Source organism: Rana temporaria, chromosome 2, assembly GCF_905171775.1.
Source record: "Rana temporaria chromosome 2, aRanTem1.1, whole genome shotgun sequence".
Taxonomy (NCBI): domain Eukaryota; kingdom Metazoa; phylum Chordata; class Amphibia; order Anura; family Ranidae; genus Rana; species Rana temporaria.
Genome location: NC_053490.1, coordinates 328,609,812 through 328,636,204, shown reverse-complemented (window position 1 = coordinate 328,636,204; position 26,393 = coordinate 328,609,812).

The following is a 26,393-nucleotide window of genomic DNA, read 5'->3' as shown; positions in this document are numbered from 1 at the left end:
TTATTTCTATAGTGTCGAATCTTTTCTCTATAATGTCAAATCTTTTCTCTATGATGTCGAATCTTTTCCCTATAATGTCGAATCTCTCTATATCGAATTTTTACCGCAACGAAAACGAAAATAAAGCATTTTTTATGTCGGATCTTTCGGTTTTCGTTTCTTGCACTTTCGTTATCGTTTGTTAAAACGATAACGAAAAAAACAGATTTTCGGACGAAAATGCATTCTAACGAAAACGAATGCACATGTCTAATCATGCATTGTTCCCGTGATTCCAAATTTGGACAGTACTGCTGATATATATCCCCAGTGGACCCGGTCAAATGCCTTTTCGGCATCTAGGGACAACAGGAGTGCAGGAAGTTTGGTGGATTCTACATGGTGAATAATATTAATCATTCTTCTGGTGGCGTCCGAGGCTTGGCGGCCTCTAGTGAATCCCGATTGGTCTATCGATATAAGAGAAGGGAGTATGTCCTCTAATCTGTTGGCTATAAGTTTTGTGAATATTTTCAGATCGAGGTTGAGTAACGAGATAGGTTGAAAGTTTTTTGGGGACGTGGGTTCCTTACCTGGTTTGGGCAAGGTTACCACCCTGGCTTTGAGCATTTCAGTAGGGAAAGAAGCGGATTTGACAGCTAAGTTGAACGTTTCACACAGTGTAGGGGCCAGTATATTTTTTAATTGCTTGTAATATTCCCCAGTGAATCCATCGGGCCCAGGAGATTTGGAGTTGGGTAATTTATCTATCACTGATAATATTTCGGTGATCGTGAAGGGAGAGTTCAGGACTGATAATTGTTGGGGGTTACAGCGGAGAGATATGCTATCTAGGAATGTTTGGATCGCAGCGGGCGAGGGTTGGTTGGTGGATGAATCTTTCTTAAGATTGTACAAATCTGCATAATATGCACTAAAGGCGTTCGCTAGGGCCATGGGTTTAAGGAGTTTTTCGTTAGAGGGCAGATGGTGTATGAAAGGGATTTTCGTTTTGGCTCTGTGGCCCTTAATTCGTAGGGACATTGTTTTTCCTGCCTTGTTCCCTGTGGTGTATGAAGTGGCTTTAAATGTTCTATAAGCTTTTGCATGTTTCTCAAGGAGAAAGGCCCTCAGTTTGTGGTGTAGAGAGAATATTTTAGATTGAAGGAACGGGGAGGGGTTAGTTTTGTTTTGGAATTCAGTGGCGGCAATGTCTGCTGTAAGTTCATCTAAGCGTTGGGTTCTTTTCTTTTTAGCTCTAGCACCCATTTGAAGAAATACCCCCCCGAATTTCTGCCTTGTGGGCATTCCACACCACCAGCGGGTCGGACACTGACTCCTGCTTGAACGAGAAAAACTCTTCCAATTGTTGTTTAATAGGTGCAGAGTAACACGGTGTGTCGAGGAGATAGTTATTAACACTCCAAATAAAGGAATTTGGTTGGTGAGATTCATCAGAGATGGTAATGCTAATAGGGGCATGGTCCGGCCAGGTGGTGGTGTGAATGTTGGATGCCAAGATCTTATGTAACAAACGACTGTCCGTTAAAAACAGATCAATACGTGAGTAGGTATTATGACGCGGCGAGAGGAAGGTGAAGTCTCTCTCACTCGCATGACAACACCTCCACACGTCATGCAGCTCATTGGAATTGATAAACTTATCCAAAGGGGATGCACAGCGTTTACTGCCAGTAGTGGATTCCATTGCGTTGTTAGGGACCATATTAACCGCTTCCATACCGGGCACTTACGCACCTTCCTGCCCAAGCCAATTTTCAGCTTTCAGCACTGTCGCATTTTGAATGACAATTGCGCAATCGTGCTACACTGTACCCAAACAATTTTTTTATCATTTTGTTCCCACAAATAGAGCTTTCTTTTGGTGGTATTTGATCATCTCAGCGGTTTTATTTTTTGCGCTATAAACAAAAGAAGAGCGACAATTTAAAAAAAAATATATATATTTTTTACTTTTAATTTAATAAATATCTCAATTTTTTTTTTAAAAAAACATTTTTTTTCCTCAGTTTAGGCCGATACGTATTCTTCTACATATTTTTGGTAAAAAAATTGCAATAATCATATATTGATTGGTTTGCGCAAAAGTTATAGCGTCTACAAAATAGGTGATAGATTTATGGCATTTTTATTTTATTAATTTTTTTACTAGTATTGGCGGCGATTTGCGATTTTTTTACTGTCACCGTGACATTGCGGCGAACACATCGGACACGTTTTTGGGACCATTCACATTTATACAGCGATTAATGCTATAAATATGCATTGATTACTGTGTAAATGTGACTGGCAGGAAAGGGGTTAACCACTAGGGGGCAAGGAAGGGGTTAATATGTGTCCTAAGATGTGTTATAACTGTAGGGGGGAGGGGACTCTCAAGGGGAGGAGACCGATGTGTGTTCCTCTGTACTGGGAACACACATTGGTCTCCTCACCGCTGACAGGAGGTGGATCTGCTCAAGCGGTCATCATCGCGTGCGCACAAGCCACGCCCCCAAAATTAGCAAGTTTTTCATGTTAGTGTCCCATAGACGTTTAAACGGTGTTCCATTGCTTTGCCACGAACACTGCATAATGTTCGCTGTTCGGTGAACAGGTGATTACCCGATATTCGATTCAAACGTACGTTCAACCCGAACATCGGACTCAACCCTAGTTTACACACACACATCCCTATTCTGGCTCTCGTGCCCGTGATTGCACGTGGTCGGCGGACATCGTGACTGCCGGCCACACGCATCGGTTCCCCTGCAGTGCAGCGGGCGCCTCCAGTGGTGCATGCGTGCCTGCTATCCCCTCTGAAAGGGCCAGCTACGACCGCTCTTGCCGACCTGCCACAGTATATTGACGGCGGCTTGTCGGCAAGCGGTTAAAGAAACTGCAAGTGAGGTGGTTTGAGTTCCTGATGGGTTGGCTAATTTGTCAGAACCCCAGATTACACAGAGCCGTTATCTCTTGTGTACTCGGTGCTCACAGTCACACACAGTCCCGTCTCCTGGCCCAGCTCCTATGATAGACAGAACACTGTCCAATGCCATGACATGTGACGTCTATGTGAGGAGCTGGACCAGGAGGCGGGACTGTGTGTGACTGCGAGCGCCGAGTACACAGAAGATCCCAGCTCTGTGTAATCTGACAGGGCTCGCCTCCTCCTTTCCCTCCGAGGAAGCCAGGTATCAGCGTATAACACGCACACATGATTTTCCCCCTATTTTTAAGAGGGAAAAGTGTGTGTTATACGCCGATAAATACGGTACTTGGTAAAGACTTTGGTGCAAAGTCAATGTGCTACCTATATTGAAAAGGGATCAATCTAGTGGCACTGAACCAGTCATGAAGTAGTCTCTAAAAATTTTAAACAATGACTTCAAAATAACAGAGCTCAACTCTTTGGGGATAAGTGCATGTATACCTTCTGGTCCAGGTGCTTTATTCACCATTATTCTGTCTAAATGTTTTTGGACCAGACCATATCAGTTTTAAGCTATTGTGGTTCTTTCAGGCCTATGTCATTACTATTCCTACTATGGTTTTGAAATCCTCCATTTTCGGTTGTATAAGCAAAGCTCCAAAAATTGTTTATGCTGATTTAAAAATATATGTATATTTCATTAAACCCAAACATTAAAGGACAGTACTTACAATGGATTAGAAGCTTCCCCAAACAAATTGTTGCAATGTTCATTGAAATCTTCATTCTTCTGCCATCCCAGATACTCCTGCAGCTGTTATTCTTGGTTGCTGCAAAGGTAAATATGAGTCACTTGACAAACGTGTCAACTAGGCCATCCTTTCCACCCCCTGTCCAGTAATAAAAGCTGTACTATTTCTTATCGCAGTGAAAAGCACTCCATGCATGAATGGAGGACATGTGGGTGGACAAAAAGTCTTTCTCCTCCATCCATAAAGCACTTTTAATTGTGGGAAGTGATGGTACAGCTTTTATGAATGAAGCTGGGGGGGGCAGAACTAGCAGGCATAACCAGCACTTTTGATGTGTGCTTATGAAAGTTCCAGTTGTTTGTATTAACCACTACAGCACCACAGATTGCTATGAACATAGCACCCACCAGCACACACTACTCCTTTTATGCATTGTAAGTACCTTCCCTGGTGTGTTAAAAAGTAAAACAAATCGCTAAACTTAGGCTTTAATACATTTGTCTTCTCTTTGTCCCCAGTCACCAACTCTAAGTTATCTTGTAAAGGGCCCATATGCTCAAACCTGACACTTTTTTTTTAATGAATATATTTGAAGATTTATTTACTGTATTTATTGACGTATAACACTCACTTTTTTACCCTGAAAATATAAGGTAAACTATGCCTGCGTGTTATACGCAGGGGGCTGTGAAATTAAACTTCCCTCTTTAAGTTAGGGTGCGTGTTTTACACCTGTGCGTGTTATACGCCGATAAATACAGTATTTTATTTTGTCTTCTACTACTAACTTTCTTTTGCAACCTGATAAAAAAAAAAAATTAAATGCCCTTTTCTCATGCTTAATGGATTATTATTTATTATTTGGCACCCTAGATGTTTTGCAACTACATTGTGGCAGGGGCACATGCCTATCCAGAGACACTTCGAGAAACGCCACCTAGCGTAGAGTACACGTGACCATCAGGGTAAACCCACTGCGGGCAGTCAAACATAGTCAGTGTGAGAGTAGGGTCACTGTGCAATGGAGCAACAACTGAACATCAAGTTTTGCTACAAATTGGAGAAAATGGCAATTGAGATGCATGAAATGTTGGTGCAAGTGCAGTGTATGGGGCAGTAGCCGTGAGCAGAAAATGTGTTTACGATTGGTTCAAACACTTTTGCGTCAGAAAGTATAAGAGAATAAGCCATATTCGGGGCAGGCATTAACAAGCGGAACCCCAGACATGATCGAGCAAATGCGTCAAATTCGTGCATGAGAATTGGGATTAGCAAGGGCACGATGTACACCATCGTCTGCGAAGATTTGGGTAAGCAGAATATCTGTTCCCAGTTTGTGCTGCACAAGCTGACAGACGAACAGAAAGCAAAACAAATGGAGATTTCATTACCATGTGTGACCAGGATCCATCCTTTGAGCGAACTATCATCACAGAGACCTGGTGCTACCACCAAGTGGCTATGGACGGAATGGCCTTCACCATCTTCCCCATGTCCCAAAAGAGTTGCCTGCATGAAGAGCATCATGAAAGGCGTGCATTTTGCAGACGTAGCGGCAATCCAAGAATGTGTGACAGCAGTTCTGCGAACAATTCCTAAAGAGGCCTTTGCTGACAGTTTCTAGAAGCTGTGTTGTGAAGGATAAGAATTATTTTGAAGGCCTATAAAGGTAATTTGTATGTACAGTAGCTTCTGTTTTGTTTGTTTTCTGCTACCATTCGCCAAACCTTTTAGGCACTTGTATAATGCAGAGAAGTAGCCACAGAATGTTTGAAGAATCAGCGAGAGGGAAGAAATAAGCTCATCCTTTGAATTTTGGATTAAAGGAATACAGTATGTCAAAGCTTTGGAGGATCTAGCAAGAGAGGTGCTGAAGGTCTTGCTATAAACAAAGAAAGTAACAGCGCTAGGACTCCTAATGTGTTCGACTTGAACATTGGCTCTTCGCCCGTTCGCCAAACAGCAAACAATTTGGGGTGTTTGCGGCAAATTCAAAAAGCTGCTGAACACCCTTTAAAAGTCTATGGGAGAAATCTAAGGTGCTAATTTTAAAGGTTAATATGCAAGTTAATGTCATAAAAATAGTTTGGGGACCAGGGTCCTGCCCCAGGGGACATGTATCAATGCAAAAAAAAGTTTTAAAAACTAAAGTTTTTTCAGGAGCAGTGATTTTAATAATGTATAATGTAAAACAATAAAAGTAAAATATTCCTTAAAATTTTGTACCTGGGAGTGTCTATTGTATGCCTGTAAAGTAGCGCATGTTTCCCGTGTTTATAACAGTCTCTGCACAAAATGAAATTACTAAAGGAAAAAAAGTAAATTAAAACTACTCGCGGTTATAATGAATTGTCAGATCCCGACAATACAGATCATTAAAAGTAATTGAAAAATAAAAAAATAAAATGCGTGGGGGTCCCCCTAAATTCCATTACCAGGCCCTTCAGGTCTGGCATGGATTTTAATGGGTACCCCGCGCCAAATAAAAAAAAATGGCGTGGGTTCCCCCCAAAAATCCATACCAGACCCTTATCCGAGCATGCAACCTGGCAGGCCGCAGGTAAAGAGGGGGGGACGAGAGAGCCCCCCCCTCTTGAGCCATACCAGACTACATGCCCTCAACATGGGGAGGATGCTCCCGAAAAAAAAAAAAAAAAATTGCATTGGTACATGTCCCCTGTGGCAGGACCCGGGTCCCCAAATACTTTTTATGACAATAACTTGCATAGCAACCTTTAAAATTAGATTTTTCATGTTCTAGTCCCTTAGACTTTAACGGTGTTTGTGTGTTTGAGCAAATTTTTTGCCTGTTCGCATGTTCTTCGAACCGAACTTGGGGGTGTTTGGCTCATCCCTACCAAAGAATAATTAAAAAGTCCTCTTGTGTGTATTAATAAAAATAGGAAGATTGTGAATCCCAACAGGAACCTCAAAGCTTTTCAGAAATGGAATCACCACAAAGACCACCACAGTGAGTAAAGAGTGGGAGCTTACCAGAGTCTAATGACCCTCACAAAGGAGAGGTCAAAAGCTCTTTATGATAATCAGGGCTAGACTGGGACAAAAATTTGGCCCTAGACTTCATCCAAAATGGTTCACTTTAATTTTGCAAACACACACAAAAACAGTATATAAACTATACACTATTGCGCAAAAAAAATAAGTAAAAAATATTCCACTATTGGGCATAGGACAGGGCATAGCCACACGAGTGCCCATTAATGTAGCCTGATCAGTGCCCATCAATGCAGCCACACCAGTGTCCATAAATGCAGCCACACCTGTGCCCATTAATGCAGCCTGATCAGCGCCCATCAGCACAGCCACACCAGTGCCCATTAATGCAGCCTTAACAATGCCCATCAGCGCAGCCACACCAGTGCCCATCAGCACAGCCACACCAGAGCCCATCAGCACAGCCATACCAGTGCCCATCAGCGCAGCTACACCAGTGCCCATTAATGCAACCAAACCAGTTCCTATTAATGCAGCCTCACCAGTGCCCATTAATGCAGCCTGATCAGTGCCCATCAGTGCAACCACACCAGTGCCCATTAATGCAGCCTGATCAGTGTCCATCAGCACAGCCACACCCGTGCCCATTAATGCAGCCTGATCAGAGCCCATCGGTGCAGCCACACCCATGTCCATTAATGCAGCCTGATCAGTGCCCATCAGTGCAGCCACACCAGTGCCCATTAATGCAGCCACACCAGTGCCCATTAATGCAGCCACACCAGTGCCCATCAGCAAAGTCACACCAGTGCCCATTAATGCAGCCTGATCAGTGCCCATCAGTGCAGCCACATCAGTGCTTATCAGCGCAGCCACACCATTGCCCATTAATGCAGCCACACCAGTGCCCATTAATGCAACCACACCAGTGTCCATCAGCGCAGCCTAATAAGTACCCATCAATGTTAGTCCCCCCCAGCACCTGGTTTGCACAGCTTCGTCTACCTAGATCCTGGGTGCAGTTCTTGTCCTGCAGGTGGTTCCTCTGGAGCTAGGAACCCGGAACCAGCTGTGCACTGCTGGTACATATGGTCCTCTCCCATCCTCCAGGGCACCACAGAGCTGGGTAACTAGGGCTGGAGGAAACAGGGGGGGTGAGGTGAGTGGTAATAACAAATTCTGTCCACCAATCAGCTAATCCCCCGACTCCCGCTGTGTAGCTGTTTAGAAAAACTCCTCTGGGTCTCCCCTGTGTTCAGGGGGGGACAGAAAGAGGACTATTTCATCAGTTTCAGCTTTAGGCTGTTTAATCTGCAGCAGCGCTCCAAGCAGGCTCCAGTGTACTGATATAGCACAGGCCGGCCTTCAACTGTGTAGTGCGCTGCTGCGGATTAATCTGCCCAAAGCCGAAAGTGATGAAATAGTCTTCTGTCCCCCGTTCTCACTGAACACAGGGGAGACGTTTTTTTCCTAAACAGCTACACAGCGGAAGATTAGCTTATTGGTGGACAGGGTTTGGGAGTCCCCTCCCCCTCTACCTTCGCTGTCACTGAAACTGGCCCACTGAGCCATTGCCCGCCTGGAAACTCCAGTGTCCATCTCCAGTGACCTTTGAAATTGGTGATTTTGTGAGTTATTTTTATTATTATTTTTTACATTAATTTTGATAAGAGAATGGTCAGATGGCTGCATAATTTTAATGCAGCACATTTACCCTTTAATAAAGTGTATAGATGTAAAAATAAATAAATAACCTCAAAAGTATAAGGAGAGTTGTTTATGGTAGTGCATCAGTAATAGCAAATTCCTATTATACTAAATTACATTGATAACCAAGACAAAATACATCAGTAAATAGCTGATCTTGTTAAATGCAACATGTAAGGGAAAATGCAATTTCCATTGTCACATTTTGATCAGTAAATATATTAGACAAATGGAATACATGACTGGAAGAAAAAAGACTGCTCATGCTCATGAAAGACAGATATGGAAAGCAGCCCAAAAGAGCAGAAAACAATAAAAGGGCATTCAAACAGTAAACAAGAATAGTTGCAATAACAGCAAGATAGAGAATTATTTGAATTAAATTGTCTGAGACAGGACAGGAGAAACAATTTAAATGAATAACCGATAAAGTATGATGCAGAAATACGATTAGGAGAAAGAGAACACCATGTTATATTGATTTGTTTTGCCATTAACAACATGTTAATGGAATAATAACCTACAGAAACTGATATGTTTAAAATATCACCCACTAAATAGGGATACTATATCAGAGCATGATGGTGAGGGATCATATAATAGCTGACGTATGGACTTGTTTCAGCTTTGTTAGGATCATATGAGGGTAAAAAAAAAAAGGATTACCGGGGAGTGTGGCGACTGAGATCCAAGGTGGACGCATGATCTAGCAGCTCCGCTCGCCCACCGGACAGATTTCATGAACATCTGAGGCCACCCGGGTCCATCTACGACCACAGCAGCCATTACAGGCCTGCTAAACCCCACCAAACCAGGGTATGCCGTGGCACATAAAGAACCCAAAGAACCCAAAATGTTGTGCTTCTTCACAATGCACAGGCTACAACAAAAGAGTGGCGGCACCCACACGAAACAGCCAGAACACAAGGCCGTGGTGCATCCTAACGCATACAAGAGGACTCAAAAAACACCAGCCAACGCTGCCCCACAAAGCAGATCCTCTTCGGGGACCCCTAGTCCCACTACTAGAAGCCCGGCAAAACAGAAACAGAGGGTTAACTCCCCGGACAAGCCGCTAACAGACCCGGACATGGAGGTAAGTGGACCTACTGGCACACACACTATTGCACAGCGCCACACAAATGATCCCATTGCTGCATTCCCCACATCAGATAGGCCGGTGTCAAACACTGTAATTAAGGAAATGTTACTATCCCTGAAGACCTCCTTACAATCTGATTTGACAGCAGTGATTAACAACTGCCAAAGAGAAGTCCAAGCCATAGGTAGCAGGGTGGTCCACGTGGAACAAAAAAATTGAGAATACACTTCTTCTTTTAATACATTAGTGGATGCCCATAATACCCAAAATGAGGAGATAGCGTGGCTGAAGAATAAAGTGGCAGATTTGGAAGATAGGTCTAGAAGGAACAAAGTCAAGATTAGGGGGGGGTCCCTGAAACTGTTCCTGCTACCCAGCTACTGCAATATACTCAGGCACTGTTCTCCACATTGGTACCCACCCTAACAGCACAGGATCTCATAGTAGACAGAATCCACAGGATCACTAGCCTTCCTTCCTCCCTGAGGAAACCCCTAGGGACGTGCTACTAAGAGTGCACTATACCATGTGAAAGAACAGATTTTAATGACATCCAGAAGACCTGAAAACAATCACCCACAATATGCAGAGCTGCAAATACTTTCAGACCTATCCAGGGATACCCTTCAACAATGCTGCAACCTGGCGACAATAACTAAATGTCAGGGCTGGGCTCAGCCCTTCCTTCTCTGTGCTGGCAGCTCAGCTGTTAGCTAATTGCCAGCTTCCATCTCTCCACAGTGATCCACCTGTTGATGATCCGCTCGTCAGCTCTGTCTACTTGAAGCGGAGGTTCACTGAAAATAGCAACTATATTCTATCTCAATCAATGCAATCTACATATATAAATACCGTTTATTTCCATTCCCAGTTAGACTTCCAGGATTCCCCTCCCGCGGTAATAGGCATTTCCAAGCCTTTACCCGGGTGCTGCAATGTATTCTGTGTGGAAACGCCTACTCCCGCGGGAGGGGAATCCCGAAAGTCTAACTGGGAATGGAAATAAACGGTATTTATATATTTAAAAAAAAAATTGTGTGGCTTCCCAAGATACATTGTGGAACACAGTGCAGTGAAATCTCAAGCGATTTCACCTACGAAGTGACATGTGACACCGCTTCCAGGAAATGATTGCTTGTGGGCTTCACAATGCCCACAAGCAAAATGGAAACAGGAACGGATTTTATAACTCCTTTTTTCACATGAAAACGGACAGCAACTAATTGCAGGGACAAAAGAAGTGAGTGTACCGTAGTATTGTTAATCCCCATAGAATGCTGAAAAAAAAGAAAAACGATCTACCACGGAACCCCCGCTTTAAGGACTTCCAGTTCATTTGCTCTTCGCCTTCGCCTGTGTTAACATCACAAGAGACTTTCTCCTGCATTCAGTAAGATCTGCTTGACTGACGTCCCCTCTGGCTACAGATCCTGCTTGCTGTACTACTACCTTTATCGCTGGCTCTTGGACTTTGGCTTGGCCGACTACCCGATCCGATTGCTGAACTATGGCTATGTTTTGACTATGGATAGGTGATGGTGACGCGCTGTGAAACTACTAACTACAGCAAGGGAACACAAAGAAAACCCAGAAAATGGGTAAAAAGACCCTTGTGTGAAAAATAAATAAATATGGGGGAAGGGGAGGTGAATAGAACAAAACAAAATATAGAATGTGTAACAAAATGTGACAAACTATATAAAGCAACTAGACAGTAATATAAACTGATGCAGTGGTGTGGGTATACAAGCAGGTATAAAAAATAGATAACTCAAAAAAACTTGAAAATGTATAAACTGTCCACTCAAGACACAAAAAACGTGAAAAATCACCACAACGTGTATATAGATACAATAAAGTCTATTTAAGATGGTGATGGCGGGGAAAAGGAGCACCAGAGCCGACACGGACTGACACGGGTGAGACGAGCTCGCTGCTTGTAGGTTTTGGCTGTTGTCCTACACTCTAAATGTGAGTTTTTTACTTTTTGCTACCTAGTCTTAATACATTTTTATACAGTACTGCACCATGGGTCTCCCTCTTTTTTCCTCCACCAATACCCTTTGAGTACCTACTGATACCACGGGTCAAGATAGGAGGTGAAAGATTCAGAGGAGTGATCTTTTACATATACCCAGTGACTTTTCAGCACACAGACAAGATCAGGATACGAACTCGGCGTTCGTGGAGACAGGCCCACTATCCATGGCCTCAATGTGAGTGCGTGCATATGTGATATATCAATCCTTCATAGTTCTCCCACAGAATTACGCTATTATCCCTCTACATTTCTGTTTCCATGTTCCACGACCACTTGATGAGGAGCCCCTTTTCGAGCTTTAATTAGTGTGGCTGCATTCTTGAGGATACACCTGTGGTACTTTGAGCTATCCATGCTATAGCTCTGAGGTGAGCATTTAGTACCACATTGGTGTCTGCACTGAAGTCTGCCCATTATAAACACCGGATTTTGGGTTATTTTCCCCGCCATCACCGTCTTAAATAAACTTTATTGTATCTATATACACATTGTGGTGATTTTTCAAGTTTTTTGTGTCTGGAGTGGACAGTATATACATTTTCAAGTTTTTTTGAGTTATCTATTTGTTATACCTGCTTGTATACCCACACCACTGCGTCAGTTTATATTACTGTCTAGTTGCTTTATATAGTTTGTCACTCTTTGTTACACATTATATATTTTGTTTTGTTCTATTCACCTCACCTTCCCCCATATTTATTTATTTTTCACACAAGGGTCTTTTTACTCAGTTTCTGGGTTTTCTTTGTGTTCCCTTGCTGTAGTTAGTAGTTTCACAGCGCGTCACCATCACCTATCCATATTTGTTCCTTTTCTGTTTAAGGCAGACTACCAGGTGATTGCAGCAGTGCCCCCTAGTGTTAAGCACCGATAGCGCAAGAGTCTCACCATTTTCATATGTTTTGACTATGATTACTATGTTTACCTTATTATTATTATTATTATTATTATTATTATTATTATTATTATTAAACAAGTGTGATTTAACTGTACTTCTGTCTCGTTCTGATTCATGGTTTCTGACACTAAAGCTCTAAGGAACCACAAGGTACTTCACAAATGGAAATACCAAGCAAAACTATCTGTCACCCACAATGGGTCCACGACCCTAATCTCAACTCTGGAAGAAGGAATTGCAGCCCTACGTCAATGGAACATACTCCCTGACCAATCCCTGCAAGAGGCATTAACCCCACATCCACAGCCACTTCAAAATGACTGGCAGGTGGTATCATGCAAACGCTTAACCAAAAATCACACAGGTGGAAACTCGTAATCAAGATGTATAAAATACCCCACATCTCTCTCTGGACACAGGGGTTCTAAGTTTAACTCCCTGTTTTCTCTCTCCAGATTATTTACAGCAGTTACGTCTGCACATCAGTTCAAAGATCATATTCTTATCGTTCTATATGTACTCCTTTTATGAAAATGTTTTTTCTTTTACAATTGTTCCTTTTGCTACATGTTTGAAGCACACGGAAAGGTCATGTCAATGGTTTACACCCCTACTACAGACACACAACCTACTCTGATGCCAGCAAGCGGAGACGAATCAGCCAGGAAGATAAGCTATGGTCACAATGAATACCTGCATTACCAATCTGCACACCATATCCTAATCCACACCCATGACTATCACATGTTTATCCATTAATGCCAGGGGCCTAAATCACCCCGCAAAAAGATTATCCATGTGGTCTGAGGCCCAAAAACACAGGGCTGACATACTATGTGTACAGGTGACTTATTTCCAATTGACTAAAACCCCAAAATGCTCACACAGAGACTACCCTCATGTGTTCTTGACATAGACACCTGGACATAAGAAAGGTGGCGTACTAATAGCAATCAGAAGTACATTGTCCTTCCAACACAAGGAAACCATCCTAAACGAAGGAGGCAGATACATTATTTTTAAAGGAGAAATTAACTCAAAACCATACACACTGGTAACAGTATACGCTCCAAACTCATATCAGATCAGATTCCTAAGCAAATTATTCAAAAAGATCAGATCTTTAATATATGGCAATCTCATCATAGGTGGAGACTTCATCCTTATTGTGGATCCAAACATGGACACTTCCACCCATAAAGTTAACAGTAATAAGTACTGGAGAAAAGTACTTCACAATGAGGAACTATTCGACGCTTGGAGATGCCTTCATGCAAACAAAAGGGACTATACTTTTGTTTCCCACAGACACTGCTTATACACACGCATCAATATGCTATCTCAATGTCTATTAACAAATTGGGTGTCTCCCCTTCCTCACCCATCTGGCGCTGTAATGTTAGGTTACTGCAGGAACCCCAAATTTCCATTATAATCTCACAGCATCTTAGAAACTTCTTTCAGAACAATGAAAAATCTGTAGAAGACCCGTTCAATTTCTGGAATGCCCACAAGGCATACATGAGAGGTATATTAATACAAATAGGGGCCATAAAAAAAATGCTACACCTCAAAACTCAATTCTATATTATCAGAACTCCACACCTTAGAAAAACAAAACCTCACCCAACTTCACCCTAGCCAATAAGCTCTCACAATTAAGAGAGAATCTGAAAGAGCTTCTATCTCAGAAATATGATAAACACCTCAGATGCCTACAAATGAACTCTTACACCAATGCCAATAGAGCAGGCAAGTACCTTGCCAATAGAATCAAAAAGGCACACATCAAAACTAGAACTGCACACCTGATACATCCTACCCTTAAACACAAAATCATCAACCCACAGGACATAGCAAATCAATTTGCTGATTATTATAGCGAACTATACTTTACTATACTACTTCATGGGGAATCTTCAACCATCCAACCAACAACAGCTAATATACAAAAGTTCCTACAGGGACTGAACCTCCCTTCCTTTTCAGATGCTCAAATTCAAACACTGAACTCCCCATTTACAACATGTAAAATAGAGTCTGTTATTGCCACCTTGCCAAGCGCCAAATTGCCTGGCTCAGACGGCTTTTCCAAAAAGTACGTAAATTATTTAGTAATACACTTGTACCACATATGCAAGCAGTATTTACTAAAGCAGCAACAAAGGCAGCATTTCCCCCAGAGATGCTGAAAGCATATATAGTCACACTGCCCAAACCCGGGAAAGACCCCATTACACCATCCAACTTTAGACCTACAGTATATCTCTATTAAATACCCATATCAAAGTGTATGCAAAATTACTAGCTAAACGTCTGACAGATTTTATACTTTCGCTTATTCAGCGCAACCAGAAGGGCTTTGTGAAGGGGACAAACTTTGGACGCTACAAGAAGAAATATAAATATTCTACACCATGCTGAAAAAACTAAAATGCTTTCTCTGTTGCTATCCATAGACACAGAGAAGGCGTTTGATAGAGTCCACTAGACATATATGTAAATGGCATTGTCTAAGTTTGGTTTCTGTGCATTTTGAATGCAGTTCTAACCTTATACTCCTGCCCTTCTGCACAGGTGTACACAGCAGGCATTTTATCTACCCCCTTCTGTACATCTAATGGAACCCACCAGGGATGTCCACTCACTCCGACTATTTTTAACCTAATGATTGAACCCCTGGTGGAGGCTATTAGAACACACGGTTTGATCACAGGTTTCCAATTTGGATCAAACCCACATGTAATAAACTTGATTGCTGTCATTGTCATTCTCCTTTTAACAAACCCACTAGCCTCACTCCCTCCAGTACACAAGTTGCTGAAGAACTTTGGCTAGATTTTGCACTCCAAAGTAAATTTCACCAAATCCAGACACTTCCTTAAACTTGGAGTAAAAATGGAATACCATATCTGGGTATAATCCTGACCAGTTCCATATGGTCACTAGATGATACCAACATCAAGCCTTTACTTGCCAATCTGAAAAACGAACTCAAAGACATGGTCAAAAAAAGAGTTATCCTGGCTAGGCAGATTAGCATCATATAAAATGTCAATCATACCGCAAATCCTGTACATGTTCAGGGCACTATTCCTTCACATTACCTCAAATCCCTGTCAAACCTTATGTGGAAATACCTATGGGGAGATAAAAAGGCAAGATGCTCACAAATCAACTTAATCCCACAAAAACAGGTAGGATGGGCGGGACTAGTGGATATCTGTGACTACATGTGAGCAACCGGACTAGATCATCTCAATAATACTCCACTATGGGTAGAGATTGAGCCCCAACGTCTGACCTTACCGCTCTCCTCATGGGCGACATTTGGAAACACTGGGACACTCGAAATTTCCCTCCCACTATCATGTCATGGTATCTCTTCAAGCATGGGTATTCCTCCTCAACCAACACCACAAAAATAGTCTCACAGTAGCATACCAGTTCCCTCTTAGTTTACTTGAAGCAAATATACCAATGCTATCACTAAAACAATTCCCAGCCCACTGGATCTGAACCATACATGAACTAATAACAGACAACAAACTAAAACTGGCAGAATGCTTATTGAATGAATACAATCTGCCAACCCACTTGCTCTTCACATGCATCCGCATTGCGCACTTTCTAAACAGCCATCTCATCCCAATACCACACACTTGAAAAATCCAATCATAAAGAAAATTACACCAGGAGACCAACTCTTTCAGTGTAACCTGCATGGTTCAACAGTCAGTATAACAGTTGATTCCCAGCTCTGTGCATTAAGAGCCCCTGACATTTCTCCTGAAACACACAGCTTTTGAAAGACACAACTGTAAAACAGGAAGAGCAGAGAAGGAGCAGCAGTGAATGCAGTGTCTGCATACAGTTCAGCATCTCCTTTGTTGACTCCTATACCTCCACTATAGAGTGGGGCATGGCTGCCAGTTCTAGCTGATTTCAGCATGCAGAGCTGTCAGACTGGAGAGTTTGGGAAGCAGAGAGAGTAGAGCCAGTAGCCATTGCAGCAATTTCTTTGCCAGCTCTTGCACTCCCAGTAGGGATTTTTTTCACAGTGTGGTGTTCTCATCTGTGGCAGTGAACAGTGTGGTATATGCTCATGTACTCCCCTTTCAATGGCCTGGTTGCTAGCATATTGGTTGAAGCAGGAATCAGGGGCTATTACTGCTATTACTGCTAAAAAATGAAGTAGAGAAACTTGCTGAGGAGAGAAAAGAGATGATTTCAATGGCATGAGATTTCAGCTGTAATGTGTGGGAGACTGGTCTTTAACATAAAGCAATGACCTATAATAGTACCATGTGGCTACTTTATACGTTTGATCTATAGTCAAATGAAAATTGAAGAATCTGTTCCTTTGCCAAAAAACCCAATGTGGTTGATTGACTAAAGACAAATAGACTGTGCACTTTGGAATTGCAGTTCCCTAAAGCTTAGTAAATGTGGTGAGGTTCTGCTGATTTTCATCATGCAGTCATGTGCAAGCAAAAAATATATATATATATTTTTTTTTCTTGCTAGCGTTTAAATATTCTTTACAATGTGAAGCTTTACCACATTCACTAAGCTCTGGGGAAAATAAGTGCAAGTGTACAGTACTTGCAAAGTGCACAGTCTTTTTCGATAAGAGAAAATACAGATCACATTGTAATAAAGACATGTCATTGGGACAAAGATTCATTTGGCAAGACATATAGTGAAATAAGTAGTACATCTTTCAGGTGAATAAGTAAATTCACAATATAGAAATATGAACATATATTGTATCAAAGATATAAGACAACATTGTGATTAAAAACCACTTGACCACCAGGCACGTAAACCCACTTAATAACCAGACCAATTTTCAGCTTTCGGTGCTCTCACAATTTGAATGACAATTACTTAGTCATAGAACATTGTACCCAAATTAAATTTTCGTCCTTTTTTTCCACACAAATAGAGCTTTCTTTTGGTGGTATTTAATCACTGTTTGTTTTTTTATTTTTTGCGCTATAAGAGAAAAAAGACTGAAAATTCTGTAAAAAAAAAGAATTTTTCTTTGTTTCTGTTATAAATTTAGCAAATTTTGTATTTTTTCTTCATTCTTTTGCATAATGTGAAAGATGAAGTTACCCAGAGTAAATAGATACTCAACATGTCACCCTTCAAAATTGCACACGCTCGTGGAATGGCGCCAAACTTTGCTACTTAAAAATCCCCATAGGCCACGTTGCAGGGTATTGTGGGGTATTGCAGAGTATTGTGGGGTATTGCAGAGTATTGTGGGGTATTGCAGAGTAGTGTGGGGTATTGCAGAGTATTGTGGGGTATTGCAGAGTATTGCACAGGGTATTGTGTATTGCACAGTATGGGCAGGGATAGCTGAGCATGTAGGGATGGATGGATGGCTGGATCTGTGACTGCATTTGTCACAGATCCAGCCCACAGCACTCGTGCTGCATCCACTCTCTCCCCTCTCCTCTCACACTGTACCGTTCGGTACAGAAAGGGGAGGAACCGACGTCATCAGCGGCATCATCAGCGGCGATTTACCGTGATCCATGATGCGCCGGGTCCGGAGGACGTCCATGGACGTCCTCCCAGAGTTAGGGAACTGCCTTGTAGATGTCTTTCGTCTATAGGGCGGTGATTAAGTGGTTAAAGCATCAGTAATATCAAAGTTAGAATGCCAAGTTAACATTTCAACTTGTTCAAAGCGAAACACAAATATGTGAAACAATGAAAAGGCTCATATGGGTGAAGTAAATGTAATACAAAAGAGTTAAAATAAGAGAGGGGAAGAGGATGGAATGGGGTTAGTGCCTGCAGCTATGTTACCTCATACAACAGCAAAGTATTTAGCGGTACAAACATATGTTAAGGTAGAGAATTATTGCAGATTGACAAATTTAGATAGGAAGAAGAGAGGAGAGATGGGAGAGAAAGAGAAAAAAAAAATAAGGGGGAGATAGGGAGAAGAGGAAGGAGGAAAAGTAATAAGGAGAAAAGAAAATGTTCATAAGTCTACACTGCATGCACAGTTCAGTATTTTTTTTAATTTTTAGCAGCAGTGAATGGGCTCAGTTTGGGTGCATTCAAAACTGTGTAATAATTAATGGTTCCATCCAAATCTGATCTTTCACTTTTTGGTATGTGCTGAAAAGTAAAATCATTTGGAAAATTCTTTTGACATTGGTATTGTGCTCCAGTCTCTAGGTTTTCATACTTGTTGTGACCTTTTTAGGACATTCCAGTTCCTCTGTTGACTTTATGTGCTATTTTAAATTATGAAGAATGTAACGGTAATTGCTGCAATATGAAAATGTGAACGAGAACAGGAACAAAGTCGAGAACTATGGTAGGGTCCGCATACTTGCTGGGACCATTCTGAGGATGTTTTGTTGTCCGTGATTATTATTTTTTTTTAATTGTAAGGAATGCAAAAGGAAATTCTGGGACACGCAAATATGCATGTGAACAGATTCAATGTTGGTAACTGTGACACAGAGATTTTACTTGTGGAGTATCAAAGATATATAAGAAAAAATGTGTGTCTAAAACTAACATATCACTTTTTTGGGACTGTCACTTTGAAGTTTGGAGTGGCTCTTTTTTGGGTCAGTGAGCTAAAATGTTCCCAGGGTACCACCCTAGTAATACTTTCATTTATTTTCTTTATTTTCTAACTTTTTTATTTTCATTATCCTTCAGAATAGCTTTTCACTAATTATTAAACTAAGATAATTAAAATGTTACGCTTATTGGGGGTAATTTATGTAAAATACTATTCTGACAGGCAGATGGCACTTTCTGACTGCATAAACAGCTGTTTTAATAATGGAGGACAGCTATAGTGGACTTCTAGCTTAAACCCAACTATGAAAGAGTAACGTGTGTTACCTATTTTCAGGCTGTTTTGGTCTAGTCCTGTGATTGGGACCCCCTGTGTCAAGCAGCATGACTTCAGGGGAGAGGAAGGAATGCTGACAATAGATGGACCATTGAAGCCTATGGGTGATTTCACCACTCTAGGTTTTACTAACCGCATTGGAGAATGCTTTCCTCTCCCCTCAGTCACTGCTGACTGACAAAGGGGACATTCACATGACCAGACTGGAGTGAGTTGAAAATAGGTAAGTATATACCGTATATCTTTCTTACATCGGTTAGTTAACAGAGGTGTTAGTAGGAGGGTGGGGACAGTTTTAAGAATAGCTAGGGTCAAAATAAAATTCCACTTTAACAATCAAAAAGCTGAATGCTTCTTAGTTTTAGTTAAACACCCATGCAGCTAAGAGGTACTGTAGCAAAACAAACTTTTTATAAAGAAAATAGAGGAATTTTCTTGTTCTTTCTAATAGGCTTAAAAGTTGCCCTGAGAGGAATATAAAGATCCTCTGCACAGATATCTCTTGGCTTGGAGCTTTGAAAATCATTAAACTGTAACTTTAAATTTTTTACCTCAAGTAGCAATTTGTAATAACCTGCTTGCAGCTAAAGTTTAAAACAAGCATTATTAGACCATTTGGCATTGAAAAGGTTAATGAGGTCAGTGGATAACAAAACAAATACATTCTTTTGTCGTTACGGAACTAGTCTTTGGTGCTGAGTAAATTTAAAAAATATGATGCTAGTGACATGAATGAAAAACAAAATCATGCTCAGAAGTCTCCATCTAGTGGATTAGAAGATTACCGGTATTTTCTTCTTAAGCCCCATACACATCAGTTTTCCTGCAGGTTTTTCTCTTCAGGTTTACCAAAACCATGTAGTGAAAGGGCCTGCCTGACTGCATACAAATTGAAACTCTTGAGGTTTGACCTCATATTAGATGGTTTTGGTAAACCTGAAGACAAAAAACCTGCAGAAAACTTATAGGGCTAGATTCACAGAACACTTACGCTGGCGTATCTACAGATACGCAGCGTAAGTGAACAAATGCACCGTCGTATCTATGCACCCTATTCTCTTAACTAGATACGCCTGAATTTGGCCTCCATCCGACCGACGTAAGTCTCCTACGCCTTTGGATCTTGGGCGCATATTTACGCTGGCCGCAAGAGGCGCTTCCATTGATTTACGCGCCGATTATGTAAATGACCTAGATACGCCTATTCACGAACGTACTTGCGCCCGTCGCTGTAATCTACGCCATTTACGTAAGGCGTACGTCCGTCGTAAAGTTATCCCTGCTATAGGTGGCGCTACTCATGCAAAGGTATGGACGTCGGAACAGCCGTCAACTTTTACTTAGTTTACGTAAGTCATACAGGAATGGGGCTGTGCGTAGGCTACGTTCACGTCGAAAGCATTGAGTCAACGTATCTTAGGGAGTATATGCGATGTGATTATGAGCATGCGCGCGCATGCGCGCGCATGCGCCGTTCGTACGGCGCTTCATTTACATGGGGTCACGATTCCTTTCAATACAGCACGCCCACTACCAGTCTACTTTGAATTAGGCGGGCTTACGCCGACCATATTATGCTACGCCGTCACAACGTACGGGGCGAGTGCTTTGTGAATACTGCTCTGGGCTCTCTCTGCGCCGTCGGCATAGCGTATATTCCATACGCTACGTGAATCTAGTCCATAGTGTGTATGGGGCTTTACTGTTTTTTTTTTTCACCTCCTCAACCTTTGCTTCCCTTCTTTGTAATGATATATATATTTTATTTTTTCTCAAGGGTGAAGGTGGAATATATCAAAATATGAGACTTTAAGCACTATGAGAGCAAGATATTAACTGTCATAGCTATTTTATTTTGATGCACATTCTCTTATGTAAACAATAGCAGCAACATGCAAATAAAAAGCCAACCCTTTTTTTTATATTTTTAAATAAGAACCCAACTGTTTTTTTGTTTTTTTTTGTCTGTATGAAGGAGAGATTTCCCTTCATTTCCTGTCCTCGAGATACTAGAGGAAATCACTGTTCAAGTCAATGAGAGGTAAATCTTGAAAATGATTTCTTCAATTTTTTAAGGCAATAGGCAAGGCATTGTAATGTGAAGGGCATTAACAGCTAGGTACTTCCCTGAGGGACTGTCGTGCTTATGAGGATAATTTTCCAGCACAGTATTTATGGATGAGTAATTTGTAAACGATAATATTTTTAAGATACAGGATAAGTCAATATGAACACAGACTAAAAATAGGAGATTTATTCACCAGACATGTATTCATACAAAATAGTTATATATATATATATATATTGTTTGACAAAAACAATGTTACATAAAATAAGAACACCAATTGTGCTATAACAAATTAAGAAAACGAGTTAAAACCCCTGCTAATGGCAGTGATGTCCTTTGAAATGACACAGAAATTATAAAACTTCCCTGTAGAATCAGTAACCAAGTAAATATGCCAATTTAGACAAAACGTCTGTATTTCACAAATTCAACCGTTACTTTACTGCAGGTAAGTAAGTGATTAATAATGTGTAATCAAATTAGACGTTTGCTATGTCAATAGAATGGGAAATATAAAAATTATAATGAAAAATGTAAGCTTAGTAAAAAATCTACAAGGCAGTTATTGATTTGAGGGAAATAATTATCCAACTGTATATCATAATCAATAAATCAATAATTATGAGAACACAAATGATTATCAGGTAAAAATCATTATTACATAATTACCCTTCCCAAACTGGCTACTGATCTGAAGTGATGATTGCCGGAGATTTAAAATGGCTGCCGTGACTTCCAAGATGGCTTCTGCTTTAAAAGGAACTACTTCTTGTGTCCTCAGAGTTTCAAAATATCATCTGACAGGGATCTTCATGAAGGTGGATGATGTTATCAATTGAAGCGATCCCTTGTCTTGCATTTCAAGACATGGAACGACAGAAAGGTAATTGTAAAAGGACTTTTTTACAGGCCTGTGCTTTTTTATTGTGACCCTGCAATGATTTCTTTTAAAGTTACTTAAATATAAATTGAGTAAACGTTTGTTTTCAGCCAACTCTCAGCTTTCATGTAATAGCCACCTTTACACCACAAGAAACCACCTGCCCCCATTTTTATAGCACTGATCGCTATAAAAATGCCAATGGTCCCAAAAATGTGTCAAAAGTGTCTGAAGTGTCCGCCATAATGTCGCAGTACCGAAAAAAATCGCTGATCGCCGCCATTACTAGTAAAAAAAAATATTAAAAATGCCATAAAAATACCCCCTATTTTGTAAACGCTATAACTTTTGCGCAAACGAATCAATAAACGCTTATTGCGATTTTTTTTTACGAAAAATATGTAGAAGAATACGTATCGGCCTAAACTGAAGAAAAAAATAGTTTTTTTTATATATTTTTGGGGGATATTTATTACAGCAAAAAGTAAAAAATATTATTTTTTTTCAAAATTGCCGCTCTATTTTTGTTTATAGCGCAAAAACTAAAAACCGCAGAGGTGATCAAATACCACCAAAAGAAAGCTCTATTTGTGGAAAAAAAAGGACGCCAATTTTGTTTGGGAGCCACGTCGCACGACCGCGCAATTGTCAGTTAAAGTGACGCAGTGCCGAATCGCAGAAAGTACTCTGGTCTTTGACCAGCAATATGGTCCGGGGGGTTAATTGGCTAAGCATGCACTATGACCCGCATGCTTTTGCCAATCACAGCGCCGTCAGCAGAGAGAGCCATAATCAGCCAAAGGCAGGTTGCCTTTGGCCAATCATGGCTCAGGGGGACTAAGTACACGCCCCACACTATAAAAGGCTGCCTGCGCGTCGGCCTTGTGTAGTGTGTTGCGGCAGCGGACAGATAGAGAGTGTCATTTCATTTCAGTTAGCTAGATTGAGCAGGCAGTTGATTTAGTTAGATCCAGTATTACAGTATATTTAATATATATATATATATATATATATATTGCAGGCTTTGTATATATGTATATATATATATAAATATATATATATATATATATATATATATATATATATATATATATATATATATATATACTGTATACAGTTTAACTAGATCTCACTGCAGAGCGTTCCTGTTATTCTTTTCCTAATAATACTACAGGCAGGCAGTTGATTCAGCTAGCTGCAGTATATTCAGTCAGTGTACTGTATACTGGGCACAGTGTGCAGCTAAAACTCACTGCAGAGCGTTCCTGTTATTCTCTTCCTAATAATATGACAGGCAGGCAAGCAGTTGATTCAGCTAGCTGCAGTATATTCAGTCAGTGTACTGTATAGTGGGCACAGTGTGCAGCTAAAACTCACTGCAGAGCATTCCTGTTATTCTCTTCCTAATAATACGACAGGCAGGCAGGCAGTTGATTCAGCTAGCTGCAGTATATTCAGTCAGTGTATTGTATCCTGGGCACAGTGTGCAGCTAAACCTCACTGCAGAGCGTTCCTGTTATTCTCTTCCTAATAATACTACAGGCAGGCAGTTGATTCAGCTAGCTGCAGTATATTCAGTCAGTGTACTGTATACTGGGCACAGTGTGAAGCTAAAACTCACTGCAGAGCGTTCCTGATATTCTCTTCCTAATAATACTACATGCAGACAGTTGATTCAGCTAGCTGAAGTATAATCAGTCGGTGTACTGTATACTGGGCACAATATATATATATATATATATATATATATATATATATATATATATATACATTGCAGGCTTTGTATATATGTATATATGTATATATATATATATATAAATATATATATATATATATATATATATATACAGTTTAACTAGATCTCACTGCAGAGCGTTCCTGTTATTCTTTTCCTAATAATACTACAGGCAGGCAGTTGATTCAGCTAGCTGCAGTATATTCAGTCAGTGTACTGTATACTGGGCACAGTGTGCAGCTAAAACTCACTGCAGAGCGTTCCTGTTATTCTCCTCCTAATAATACGACAGGCAGGCAGGCAGGCAGTTGATTTAGCTAGCTGCAGTATATTCAGTCAGTGTACTGTATACTGGGCACAGTGTGCTGCTAAAACTCACTGCAGAGCGTTCCTGTTATTCTCTTCCTAATAATACTACAGGCAGACAGTTGATTCAGCTAGCTGCAGTATATTCAGTCAGTGTACTGTATCCTGGGCACAGTGTGCAGCTAAACCTCAATGCAGAGCATTCCTGTTATTCTCTTCCTAATAATACTACTGCAGGCAGGCAGTTGATTCAGCTAGCTGCAGTATATTCAGCCAGTGTACTATATACTGGGCACAGTGTGCAGCTAAACCTCACTGCAGAGGGGGGGCGTGTCCAGATGGCAGAGGGAGCAGACGTGTGAGACTTCAGCTCTGTCTTCCGAGTGGCATCCTACAGGCATCCTAAGTCCGATTTGCCCCGGACTAACTTCTAAATACTCCCCACGGTAGTGGGAACATTCCAGGCTGGCATCCATGGTGAAATACGGGCCACCCGTGCCAGCATCCACGACGGAACAGCAGGCCCGATTCAGATGGCAAGATGGCTCCCGGACACAGGCAGAGCAGCATGGCATGCTGCTGCAGCCACCCATTGCCACTCCTCACAAGAAATCACAGGCTCTGGTGAGTGAATCTGCCCCTGTTCCCCACGGTGCACAGCCAGACCCCCTGCAGTCTCAGGACTTCCCTATAGGCAGTATGGATGGCTCAGGCCCTGATTCCCCTCCTGCTGAGCCCACCCTGGCCACTATGATGCATGCTATACAGAACTGCAAGGCCTCTCTCACTGCACAGATTGCATCAGTCAGCATGGACTTTTCTCTCCTGAAGCAAGATGTGCAAAATGTAAGGGAAAGAGCTGGGGAGGCTGAAGAACGTATCAGCTCCCTTGAGGATGTTGTCCACCTCTTAGCTGTTACAGCGAGGGACCTAACGGGGGAAATGGCGGCCCTCCGCGCCAAAATCGACGATTTGGAAAAACGTTCGAAGAGGAACAACAATCCGCTTCCTTGGTTTCCCTGAAAGAACGGAGGGCTCCCACCCAGAAAAATTCTTATATAATTGGCAGAGAGACATTTTTGGGACTGACACACCATCCTTTTCACATGTCATTGAGCTTGCCCACCGCCGCATCCCCCACCTTAGCTGCTTGCCGACCAGCTGCCGCAGTTATACGGCGGCAGGTCGGCTCTGCTGGGCGAGATCACGATCTATACGTCATCTCGCCGCTCGCCCCTGACGCCGACACGCGGCGGTCACGATCACTGCTGGGCACCCGCGATCGCTTATTACAGAGCGAGAACGGGGAACTGTGTGGGTAAACACACAGCTCCCGGTCCTGTCAGGGAGAGAAATGCCTGACCGTCTGTTTATACAATGTATGAACAACGATCAGTCATTTCCCCTAGTCAGTCCACTCCCCCTTCAGTTAGAACACACCCAGGGAATATATTTAACCCCTTCCTCGCCCCCTAGTGTTAACCCCTTCCCTGCCAGTGGCATTTTTATAGTAATCAATGCATTTTTGTAGCACTGATCGCTATAAAAATGCCAATGGTCCCAAAAATGTGTCAAAAGTGTCCGAAGTGTCCGCCATAATGTCGCAGTACTGATAAAAATCGCTGATCGCCGCCATTACTAGTAAAAAAAAAATATTAATAAAAATGCCAAAAAACTATGCCCTATTTCAGGGATATGCAATTAGCGGACCTCCAGCTGTTGCAAAACTACAAGTCCCATCATGCTTCTGTCTCTGGGTGTCATGCTTGTGGCTGTCAAAGTCTTGCTATGCCTCATGGGACTTGTAGTTCTGCAACAGCTGGAGGTCCGCTAATTGCATATCCCTGCCCTATTTTGTAAACGCTATAAATTTTGCGCAAACCAATCAATAAACGCTTATTGCGATTTTTTTACGAAAAAAATGTGTAGAAGAATACGTATCGGCCTAAACTGATGAATTTTTTTTTTATATATATATTTTTGGGGGATCTGTATTATAGCAAAAAGTAAAAAATATTCATTTTTTTCAAAATTTTCGCTCTAATTTTGTTTATAGCGCAAAAACTAAAAACCGTAGAGGTGATCAAATAGCACCAAAAGAAAGCTCTATTTGTGGGAAAAAAAGGACGCCAATTTTGTT